The following is an 11,890-nucleotide window of genomic DNA, read 5'->3' on the forward strand; positions in this document are numbered from 1 at the left end:
CCAGCACTCTCCAGTCCTTAACGCTTTGTCTTATTCATGTGCTATAATATTAAACTAAACCAGGATAACTTTTTTCAATAGGTAAATTCAGCTTTCTGGCCCAAAATGGAGCACAAGGTTTGGAAACCAGCCTCCCTCCTGCCCCCGTCTCCCTGCAGAGTACGTCCTTCCCTCAAGCTTGGCTTTCTCATCCCGTCATTTTCAGTGGCTTTTTAGGCTGAGCAAGCCCAGGAAGCTCTCCCGGCTTCCTGGGGAAACCTGCTGTCCCCTGTGTCCCCACAGCCCTGGGTCTGCTCCCTGCTGCCAGCCCCCTGATGTCCCCCAGAGCCCTCCACGGCACCGTCTGGTGTCCCCAAGCTGACGAGGCTCCCCAGCAAACTTTTCTATCAACGTGTATAAAGATGTACAATGATTTGTTATGAATCCTTTTTTACTTTATTGAATTCAGGGTTAATTACAAGTTTCCTCTTTTTACCCATTGATTTCACTGATGAATTTTGTTTTTTTCTTGGAGAAGGAAGATGGCTGGCAGTTTTGGTTGTTACTCAGTTGTAAATAACAGTGTAAACTGTTATTTACATGGTACTCATTTATGTGCTGAAGATTAATAAAGGCCTTTTAAGAACCCCAGCAAGTTTTGGGGGATTATTAAATCATATGGTAAAAAGATGGATCTATACCTGATTCTAAGGGGCAAATTGATTCCAGTTAAGGTCTATAGAAAGTATACAAATAGAAGGAAAGACACTTAATATTTTTTAGAAATAAGCTGCATAAGAACAGGGACTCATTGCAAACAATTTAAATAATTTAAGTTTTTTTCTAATTAGATTTTTATAATTTCAGTGAATTTTCCCTTTTGCATAACTGTGTCTGAGTGCTGCCCCTCAAACAGGGGGTCTTGTGTCTCACTTGTCTCAGGATGAAAACTCATCGTTTTCTCAGGTTTAGATCAGAGTTTAGGTATAACCGTGTCTATCTTCTAATCATTATTTTAAATAGACCCAATTGTATTTGGGTATTTATTTCATCTTGTCACCAGAAATAGTAACACAGTAAAAACAGGTCTGTTTATTAGCTGAGGGAACTAAGCCTTAGAAATAGGAGCTCAAACAACAAAAGAGCTCACATATCTATTTAGCCTCATCCAGTCCTGTGCTTTGCTACAAATTAAAATAGTTAAGCAACAGCAGATGCAATTCACATTCTTTTAGCCAGCATAATAATTTCTTTAGAAAACCTTTTGGAAACGTTCTTTTAAAAGGTTCTGACTTTTTTGTTCTCATCTCTTTTAGGGGCAATGTGAAAGAAGGAAGGAAGGAAATTCAAGTGCAAGAGGAGAAGAAGGAAGAAACTCAGGAGAAACAGATAAATGGAAATGGAAAGAATCTAACAAACCTTTTCATAGGAAGCTGAGTAAGTACACATTGTTTATTTCAAAACTACATATAGAAATAGTAGCATAAATGAAAATATTTGCCATCGTTACAAGCTGCCCATAGGCAGTCTTGCTGTAATTATTTTACTCCCATGTATAATGCCAAGGTATCACACCATGGAGATAAGTGCTTTAGAGATGCCAGTAGGTAGATAGGCTTTTGATACTAAGTCACACAGTATTAAAGGTGAGAAATAGTACAATGGAAAGGGAATTGCCTTTATTTGAGAACTGGGAGCACATCTCCATAGCAGAGCATGCGTTGCACAGTGCTGTGTGTCCTTGCTGCCCATGCTGTCCGCGAGCAAAGCGGAGAGCCTAGCTGGGGTGCTGCTGGCACCCAGTGTGCTACCCAGCAGCTGCGGTGCCCCACGCCTCATACTCTGCGCAGGCAGTGCACTTTTGCTCTCTGATGCTTTCCAGGTATAATTACAATAGGACATCAATATCCAGTTCCAGCCATAGCTACCTTCGCTCTTTTTTAATTATCTGGTGACCTTGGTGCCTCCATTTACTTTATTATTTTGTCTAGCTATCTATCAGAAAAGTAAAACCTGAAAAATACATCTGAGGAACCAGAAAATGTAGAAAATAGATATCTTTACAAAAGCCATATTTGTGAAATGACTACAGATATATAATTATCTATCACAGCATTTACAAAAACAAGACTTAAAAGCAAGGAAATTAATACCTGAAGACTGTGTAAGCCTCACAGTAAATCTTGTAGGTCAATATACATAACAAACATAAAAGCATTGTCATGTCAAGAAACAAATTCCTTTTTCCTCATCACATAGTAAGACCTCTGACTTGAGCTGCCCCCCAAAATAGTCTGACTTGTTGTTTGCTTCTTGTCTACATTAAATCCAGCACATCTTCCCCTCCACATAGTTTTAACTTTTAGAATTAGTTTGACATTTTATTGTTAATGATAGTAAGCAGAAAACATTATCAACAGACTTTAACTTAACAGTTACTTACATTGTCCTACCTGACAATGAAGACATATATTTTTAAATACCTATGTATAAATGTATTCCAAGATGCAGAACATTTTTAGTTCCAGAATTCTGTTCCCTTTCTTAAGGCTAGTACAAGCAGCTGAACAAACTGATCTCCAAAGAAGCCCAAGTCACTTCAATGGTTTTACAGTAAAGGTAAGTTACAGCTTCTTCTAATCTGATACATCCTCTGAAAGGCTGAGGAGATGAAAGACATGATTCACTAGACTAAGGTAAGTGCTTCAAGGAATGTGAAACTCAAAAAAATTATACGTTTCTGTGACAAAATGCTAAGTGCTTTATATTTGCTTTATTAGTAATAATAGCACAATTACTAGATTGATTTTATTAGATATAATTATTAGATATAAAATTAGAACAATAAAGAAATATCAGCAAGCTTAATATGCTTCATTCACAGAACTAGGTGTAAGCTGTGCTTAGACATGTTTGAAAACTTGTCCTGCCCCCTGTAATTGTAATATATGGAGGATTCAGGGTGCCATCACTAACATAGGTGCCATCCCCCTTAAATTGCCTGGTCACTGCACCATGTAATTGAGAGCAGAAATGGACCAAGATCTATCTGCTCCTATATGTCAGCAAGGAATTATCTATAATGATTCTTTGCCCATTTATCATTTGGTAGAAGATTTTGCACTACTTACTTCAGCTCTTATGCATGCCCACTCCACAGTCATGTTTGCACTGTGTTTCGCTGGCATGTGTTGAAAACAGTCATTAGCACACGCTGAAGACTATCAAATGGGATGTTTGCAGCTGTCATTTTGCAGGATTATCTTTTGCTGTTCCCTCCCATTCGGACTAATTATGTCTGTTGTCACTGGGCAGTTGGAGGATCGTGTAACAGGGGCCAAATGCAAGACTCTTCTCATCAGACAGTACTTAGAGGTAGGAAACCCAAGGGAAGTTAATGCAGAGGACGTGAAAAGAGCAAATAAGCCCAGAGAAGGAACAACAGAGTTGTGTTCATAGCTGAGTGATGTTTGATAACTCCAGCACAATTTGGCTTTTTGATGAAGCTAATGCTTCATTCAATGAAATTTCATTTTAAAATTATCTACAAATTCAAAATGATCTGACTACGTCATCTGGTCTGACTCAGACACAGCAAATATGGCTACGAGCAACTCCATGTGGCTATGGCACTGCAGCCTGCAGCTGGGGAAGCCTGAGGCATCTCCTCAAATTCCCGCTGAAGTGGCCAGAAGGTTTCCTTGAATGAAGGAAGTGAAATGCCTGTGATCAGACTATGCTCCTCACAGCATGGGGATGTGCTGGGAGAGATCCCCTGTATCTGAAGGCTTCTCAAAAATACAACCCACAGCACATGCAGCATTTCACAGCTGAGAGCCAGGGGGATGCTGGATACCCTTCACCCAGTCCCCTTCGCTCACCTTTGTTTTGTCTCAGATGTTTAGGGCGGAGAGAAGGGAGTAAATAAATAACCATACGTAGGCTGGGAGAAGGGTAGGATATTACACACAAGGAGTAAAAATGCTCACAGGCACTTGATGCCTTGCTGCACTGGGAACTTCTCACAAGTTGCTGCTCCTAAAGTCCAGCCATATGTGTTAGGAAAGCTAGTGTGAATTTTTAATGCGCAAGTAGATGGTTAGACAGGCACACTAACATTTCATGGAGAATTGTTAGACTCGGATAAATATGCAAGAGGCTTTTATTCAGATCCAAATTTGCCTTTACTCAGGCATTGAATTCTGTAGATGAGGGGTTCAATATTTGATGCTGAGTGTAGATATCCCTATGAATTGATGCTTCTCAGTTAGATAGTGGGCGTTTCTTTAAAATAAGTCCTCAATCTAATATAGCTTAAATGAAGTCAGTGGCACACAGGATGGTAGGAGAGCGATAAGACAAGTATGGCTCTGCGTAGCACATGCATTTTTTGTATTGCACTCTTCAGCTCTTCTGATGTTGTCTGCAAGAGGAGTTTGGTGCAATCAGTCACAGCTCTTAGAGGAAAACAGAAATGTGTTGACACTAATAATCCTCCTTAAGACACAACTTTGTACCATTCCTCCCTCGTCTCCCCGTCCTCGCCTGCCAAAATGAGAGTGAGCATCAGCGCGGGTTCCTGTGGGGAACGTTTTGGCTGGAGCCTGGCAGGCACAGATGGCCAACAAGCTGGAGCCCCCGGTCCTCCTTGGCTGAACAACCGCACCGGGTCATCTTTCGGATTCTCAGCAGCCGGCGAGAGCACCGGTTTGCTCTGAACCACAGCTCCCCTGGTTTCCTTGGGCTAACAAAAACAGGCACATTGCAGTCTCTCTCAAAGAAATTCTCTGCTGCCCGTTTCAGGCCTGTGGCAAGCCTCATGGCCGCCTTCTCCTCTTCCTCCTCCCACACACAGAGCCATGAAAAATCCTCTCCCCCTTTTACCCACCACTCAGCTTCCAGGTGCTGGCATTCTATACAAAACATGGGTCATTAGGCTAATGTCCTGGGACTCCAGCTGATGATAGTGCCCACTCCTGAGAAGCCTGTGGTCAAAACTGGCAGGACAGGCCTGTGGCATGGTCAATGTGGGTGCCCCAGGCACTGCAGATGCCGCCAGCCCACCAGCATCTCCCCCTTAACACGCATGGTTAGGGGAGGGCGGCTGGAAAGGAAAAGCCATGGGAGAAGGGGCAGCAGAGGGAAAGGCAGGGCTGCTGTAGAATTAGGGGGCATGCGGCGAATGTGGGCACTGTAGCAAGGCTTTGAATATGGACAGCTAGTGACAGGGAGGGGACCAGCTGAAGAGAAGGGCAGCAAGGAGGCGGGGGAAGAAAGTCCATTCAGAATGGGGGACGTCTGAGTGCAGGGAAGGCCTCTGCCGCAGTGGCTGCAGCCGCTCCTGGTGCCCTCTGCTGCTGTCCCAACTGCCACACAAACCCGCCGGGGTCCCAGGGCCCCGCTGGGGTCCCAGAGCCGAGCCTGGGGCCAGGGTCCACCTGGGCCCCTTTTGTGCCCTTCCTCCTGGTGCTACGTCCCTGCTTTGGCCCTTCCTGCAGACAGTCCCTGAACCCAGCTGGGCCAGTCTCTTTTCCTCTAATTTATTCCTGAAATCCCACTTATATGAACTGAGCCCGGTTTCCCTGCTAGCCGCCATGAAACCAGCAACACTGCATCCATCTTTCTCTTCCTTGCAGTCTCTGGTCCCCTCTAGATTGAGAACTTGTCTTCTGCTTGTCTGGCTCTCTTTTGTGTACTCTGACACTGGGGTGTTAGATGTGTTTCTGGGAAGACTGGCTTCCCACTCCCGATGCCCTGGAAAAAGCTGGTCTGAGGGTAGACCTTTCAGTATGCAGTGTGGCTCCTCTAAAATTCATGACAACCCTGTGTCCTCAAAGCAATCACATCTAGACAGTGGCTAACACTGCAGTTGCTTGGGCTCTTTCATTGCATTTCTTTCTTTCCCTATAGGGTTTTTTTCTCCCCCCTCTCTGTTTGTGCTTCTCTCCCCACCATATCCAGCCCTGCAGACTCCTGCCCATGCTAGAAAAAGGAGGAATCCGTGATAATACTACAAGAATGTCTTGTGACTATGACACAGTGGTAGATGGCACAATTACATTGAAGACAGTGGAACTGAGCCTTTTTTATCCCACAGCTGAGAATCTGACTCCTATTTTCAAAAGATTAATTCTTTTCAGGTTTACAGAAGTCAGCCAATGTCTACTTCTTGCTGGTGCTTTTTCTTGTCAAAGCGCTTTACATTTCTGCGCTTACAACAATCTTTTTATTGGGAACAGTGAAAGAGTTGTATAAGAATAAGGTCTTGTGTATGATGCTCAATCGATCTAATTTTCAAGCCTCTTCAAAGTTTGCCAAGCTCTACGATTTAAAAATCCACAGTTCAGCTTCTCACAGCAAGTGTGAGATGCTGCCTAAATTTCTGGCCAGTTGGAGCATTTGCTGTCCTCAGGCAACGTCAATTTGTCCATTACCACAATGAGCCCAAATTGCTCTCTGTAGTTTGATTCAATTCCAGGGGCAAATTATAAGATTTAGGCACAACTGAGAAAATATGTGTGCGAATTTCAAAAGTTCATCCAGCACATATAAGCTCAGCTCCCCTTAAAACTCACTAGCACTTGTGCTCCAGGTCAGTCAGTAACAACATCTGATCACATAACACTTTATTATACCTCTGCTAAGGTATGTTAGGAGAGCCCAGCAGGCATACTTCTTATTTCTGAATTGACTGCAAGCTAGTGAATAGATGTGATTCCCTCTACCCTCCTGAAAAGCCGTGAGGGTAATTTCACCTGCAGACATGCAGATGAATATTTACTTGGTGCAAGCAAACTACTTACATCTGCCACATTATTTCTCTTGGTTATTTTTCTGACATTGTCAGGAAGGCCTTTACATTTCTGGGCCAAAGCACCTCAAACAATAATTCTGTGGTTAAACTGAATATGGACAATGAACTCATCTGAGTGATTTGTGACCACGCCTCCAGTCAGACTAATGAGAGCGCACGTTCCTGCCATGTGGCCGTTGCTCATGCAGGTATATATTCTTCAGAGGTACTACAATGTGGGGTTTACATTGAAAAAATACCCCAGCATTTTGGCAGAAAACACATTAAAAGAAGCAATTCCTTAAAGTTTATGCAATGAAAATAAAAAAAAAAAATTGGTACTAAACCAAAAAGAAGAATATGTATTAAAAAAAGACAAAAAATGGGTTGCTACTGTGGAGCAGAGGGCTGGAGTACTGAATTTCAACCTAATGAATTCTAAAACAGAGGCTTCTCTGTATTCCTGTGCTATGAGAAATAGTCATATTGGACAACACGTTTTAAAGCTTCTATTCTCTTTTTCTTGTGACACTGCAGCTTAGAAAACTGAGATCAAGTCTTAATTCCCTTTTACTTAGCCAGCTGGTTTACTTTTTACATTTTCACATTTAGTAACATTGCACTTCTGTTTGTATCTGTTTCCTGTCAATGTTACTTCTAGGGTTTGATGTTTCAATACAACAATATGTCTGTATTCAATTAGAAAATACTGTCAGGACATACTTATTTGTGTTTAAACACATTTCAGTGGAAAGAATTAAAAAAGAAAGCCCTTAAAAACATGCCCGTTGATCTCTGATTATATGAAACATCTTTTACCTCAATTGTATGCCAGATTTGTCCCTTTAACATTGCTTTTACAAGAACACTATTCAAGAATACTATTCAAAATGCATTGAAGAATAGGGAAACAGCTGATATATTCTCTTATTATTCAAATGATGTCTCAAGCATAAAACAAAAGGTGAAGAGTGAGTGAATATCTTGAAAAGCACAGAAACACAGAATCTATCTTTTTATTTAAAATGGTCCCATGTGTTGAGTTGCAGTGGGAGTCCCAGATACTTTCCACTTATGAAAATCAGACCAGACCAGTTTAACCTAAATACCCAGAAGTGGATTTGGTACTTATACACCCTTGAAAGCTCAGCAGTAAATTTCAGGCAGCACCCTAGAAGGTGCAGTGGGTGAGCAGCACTAATAAGTGCTTTCACTTTCCCTTGTTCTTGTGCCTGTCTTTGCCCTGGGGGCAAGGCTGAGATTTGGTGCATTGAGTGCATTTCATCCCTTGGCCAGCAGCACCAGGGAATGATGGCATCTGCAGGTCCCTGCTCTGTGGGGGGACGGGAAGCGAAGCTGGAGGTAACCACGTAGGGACTGAGCTGCAGGACATGCTGCATAGCCTGGGAGCCCCACGAAACTTCCCAACACCCCAGCACCCCGAGAAAGGTCCTTCTCCTTGCCCCAGGAAGGCTTGCCATGAGCTCCTCTTTCTAATTCCACTTGTGAATTGGGAAAGGTGTGGAGAAGAGATACCCCAAGGCACAGCCTGACAGTGATGGCAGTGATGCTGAGCATGTGAAGCGTGACCTGGATGCCCTGCAGAAGCTGCACCCATGCTTTTAGAGCTGAACAGACTGAAACAGCTGTGGAGCCCTGCCTTGAGGTACCCATGCACTGGTCCTCGATAGGCGATGCTAAAGCAAACATACTCCCGTCTCTCCATTAATCACCTGTAAAGCAGCTTCTTTCTTTATGTTGTCTTTATCTTCTTTCTCTATTTAGTTCCCTGGCCAAACCGTGATTTTTTTCTGCTCTGATATGGTCCAAAATATTATGTATATATAAACGCAAGCCTGAACTCCCCACTGTGACAGGATCACCCATCTTTGCGTACCTCCACATGCTGCTCTGTGAAATAGGCCCAGCAACACCTCCCCTCCCTGGACGCTGTGCTAGTGTTTCTGAAGTGCTTCATGCACAGGTGATTTTGTAAGGAGCGGTTTCAGAGTGACCATGGAACACGTCTGTTAAGGAATATAGATCAAGTTTTGCATATCAAATACCAGTCTATGCATTCGTGCATTGAACTGTTTCTGTTCAAGTCTTTATGGTGTTTCTGTAGCTCTAGAAATAGCCTGAGTCAAGACACCAGCATCTCGTGTACTCCGCACTCCCAAGGCTGGTCTGCTGAACTACAGCTGTGTCTGCTCTGAGGACTATGTGAGCCCCACGCACAGGTACAAGCTGCAGATCCAACACCTTCTCCTCCCTCATGTATTTCTTTCCATGCAAAGAAAACTGGGCACGTAGGAGGCCAGAGAGGGTTCTGGAGAACCACCGCAGTAACCCAGGGACCAAATGGCAGGGCTCACTGCAAAGTACTCATGCCCATAGTGCAAAGGCTGCCTTGGCACTGAAGTGTCCTTAAGAGCCAATATTTGGAATGAGAGTTTTTTGCTTAGTTTCTGTATAAATAGTGAGCTTCTCACACCATTACTGCACTTTGTGCAATGTCACTTGCACTAAAGGAACTTGGCAATAATCCCCCATCTCTACAGGAGGAGCTCTGGTCATTCCCCTCCTTGAACACCCTCTAACCCTCTTTTTCCTTCCTTGAACCCTCATCCCAGTTTAATTCCTTTGTCAAAATTAGAAGAGTTATTTGTGTGCAATATTCTTCTATGCTGCTTCTTCAAGTAAAGGGCCTAGCCCTGGGTTCACAGGGAAGTTCACACGTGGCAGGCTTGACAGACTGGGGCTATGGCCTCAGCACATGGCCCAAACACCTTCCGCAGGTTGTTATAACTTGACTTTTTCATGTGATCAAGATAATCAGGTTTGGAAAATAGCCACTGAGCATGCAAAGTAGGTCATTCCATACACTTTGTGTATGCAGTGATGTGCACATGCTAACTGCAGTAAAAGAGATCTTCATACACTATTACCAAACTCAGCAGGAATTTATGGACCAAATGCTTTCTCTTGAAAAGGCTAAGCAGTCTCTCTGGCTACTTTTACACTTTCATATCAGCTTGGAGTTGAGCCCACCCTTTCCCCACAGCCCACTTGCATTTGTCATTTCTGCATGTTTGGTTGTTCATTGCAGTATGTTTGCAAGCAGCTAAACCTGTACTGGTGTGGAGAAGCTGGCCAGTGCACAAGTCCCAGCCCTAAGAGTGATACAGGCACCAGCAGCACCCACCTTCCAAATGTGCCTTCAGAGGCAACTAGACACACCTGCCCATTTGTGAGGTGTTGAATGTGTAGGGTTCCTGCTAATATACTGCCTCTTTAGTAGGGCACTCAGGACTGAGCTCTGGTTAGCACCACTGTGAGCACCTCTGGTGTGAGAAGCTGGGCAGTCTGGTGCTCTGATCCTGTTCATGATGCTGCCTGCAGCAAGAATAGGTGCTGGCTTGTGGCAAAGAGGCCAGGAGGTACTGCCACACAATGTCTTGGTTGTACTAGAGTATGTGAAGTGGCTTGGATGTTCCCCAGGCCCTTTGAACTGGGGCAAAGCAGTATTTTTTTTTTTGTATACACATAGCACTAGGCTCCTCTGGGCAGACTGTAACAGGTCACTGATACGTGTATGCTGCTGCTAAGGGAGTTGGCAAAGGCGTATTAAGTGAAAGCACTATGTGTTTGGCAATTGTAAACACTGGGTGGAATGGTGTGTCCCAGACTTTCAAATGCATCTTTTGCAATTGTGATGGTCTTCTTTTCTCCATGCTGGGTTTTGCCAAGTTGAGGGTAGCTGTGTTGTCTAGGGTAATACTAGAGTCCTGACACACAGAAATGGCTTGTACTCTGAACCTTATTCAGAAAAATTGCTCTGACCTGACCTCTTAGTTGGACACCTCTGTTCAATAGGGTATGGAAAGGGCCATCTGTGGACTGAGAGGCCAAAGTGGACAGGATGCTTGTCAGAGGCCACGCTGGAGATTCAGGGCATGACACATGCCAGCTTCATGTTCTCAAAGGTCCCTGCATGCAGAGACAAGAGGTATGGGAGATGGGAGCCAGCCTGCCAAAATACTGCATGCACCAGCTGCCAGAGTGTGTGGCTGCGATGGGCTTGGGCCCCGTGGTCCAGTGAACCTGAGTCTCAACTTCGATGATTTTTATAGCCAGGAAAGATGTAACCTGCAGTATTTCTGGGCAGAGCTATTTGCAGATTAACCTTGGTAGTCTTGGATTCTAATAATGTGGTAACTTTAAGACTAATGTAGCAAATTTAAGCAGTGAAGATCTTTCAGGTGACACTTGCATAATGATTCCACTTTAAAAATAAAGTGTGGATTAGAAAGAACATATTAGTTCAAACATTTTGCAGCTATTTGGGACTTGACATCATAATTCTCTTGAATTAATGAGGGTTGTCTGTAATATTCTGGCAAACGTTTCCTTCCCTGTTCCTTGTTTCTCCGCTCTATTGTACCTTGTCATGTTTTTAGTCTATGCTAAGAGGCTAATCAAAAGCCAGACAAAATAGACTGAAAGATCTCTGCTGATTTCAGAGGTCTCTGGAGCAGACTGTAATACTATTAATCTCTTAGAATAGGGACTCAATTTTGAAGGCATTTATACTGATGGAATAACTGCTTGCTCCAGGAAGTTATGCTGCATTTCCATCATTTAAACTCTTCCATTTTATTCACCTGTGCATCACCAGGCAACGCAACTGTGCTTTATAAATAAGAGCGAGTAACAGACAGTGATTGTATCCTCATGCTCTCTTACAAGGACTTTATTTTCTATTAAGTTCTAAGCAGTTCCGGATTTACTTTTTATTTGTGCCACTTAAATTTTTCATCTATATAAAGTCATTGTCCCTCTCCAGTCCTTCCCAGCCCTCTCCTGCCCCTAGCTATTCCTCAGCATTTTAGTCAATAGGAGCTTCATTGGTGCAAGCACATTAGGAATTAGCCCAAGAGCAAGTGTATTATGAGAAAGGAAATAACATGAAACTAAGAGAAGATAAAAGCAAAGGAAGGAACCAAGTATATACTGAGCAAAACAAGGGCAACAGACAAGTACAGGAGCGAGGAGGGAAGATCTGTTAAACTTGCATTCAACTCGGTGGAAAGAGAATGGGGCCAAGACATGTAGTGT

At 43.4% G+C, this 11,890-nt stretch overlaps 1 long non-coding RNA gene across 1 annotated transcript; it reads left to right on the forward strand.

The window, feature by feature from the left end:
* The first annotated feature begins 1,347 nt into the window (after window positions 1–1,347).
* On the forward strand, window positions 1,348–8,958 carry LOC142082672 (uncharacterized). The gene is made up of 3 exons (XR_012673781.1): window positions 1,348–1,416; window positions 2,529–2,598; window positions 8,898–8,958. It is a non-coding gene; the product is annotated as an uncharacterized LOC142082672 (long non-coding RNA).
* The last annotated feature ends 2,932 nt before the right edge of the window (window positions 8,959–11,890 follow it).

Source organism: Calonectris borealis, chromosome 5 (assembly GCF_964195595.1).
Source record: "Calonectris borealis chromosome 5, bCalBor7.hap1.2, whole genome shotgun sequence".
Taxonomy (NCBI): Eukaryota; Metazoa; Chordata; class Aves; order Procellariiformes; family Procellariidae; genus Calonectris; species Calonectris borealis.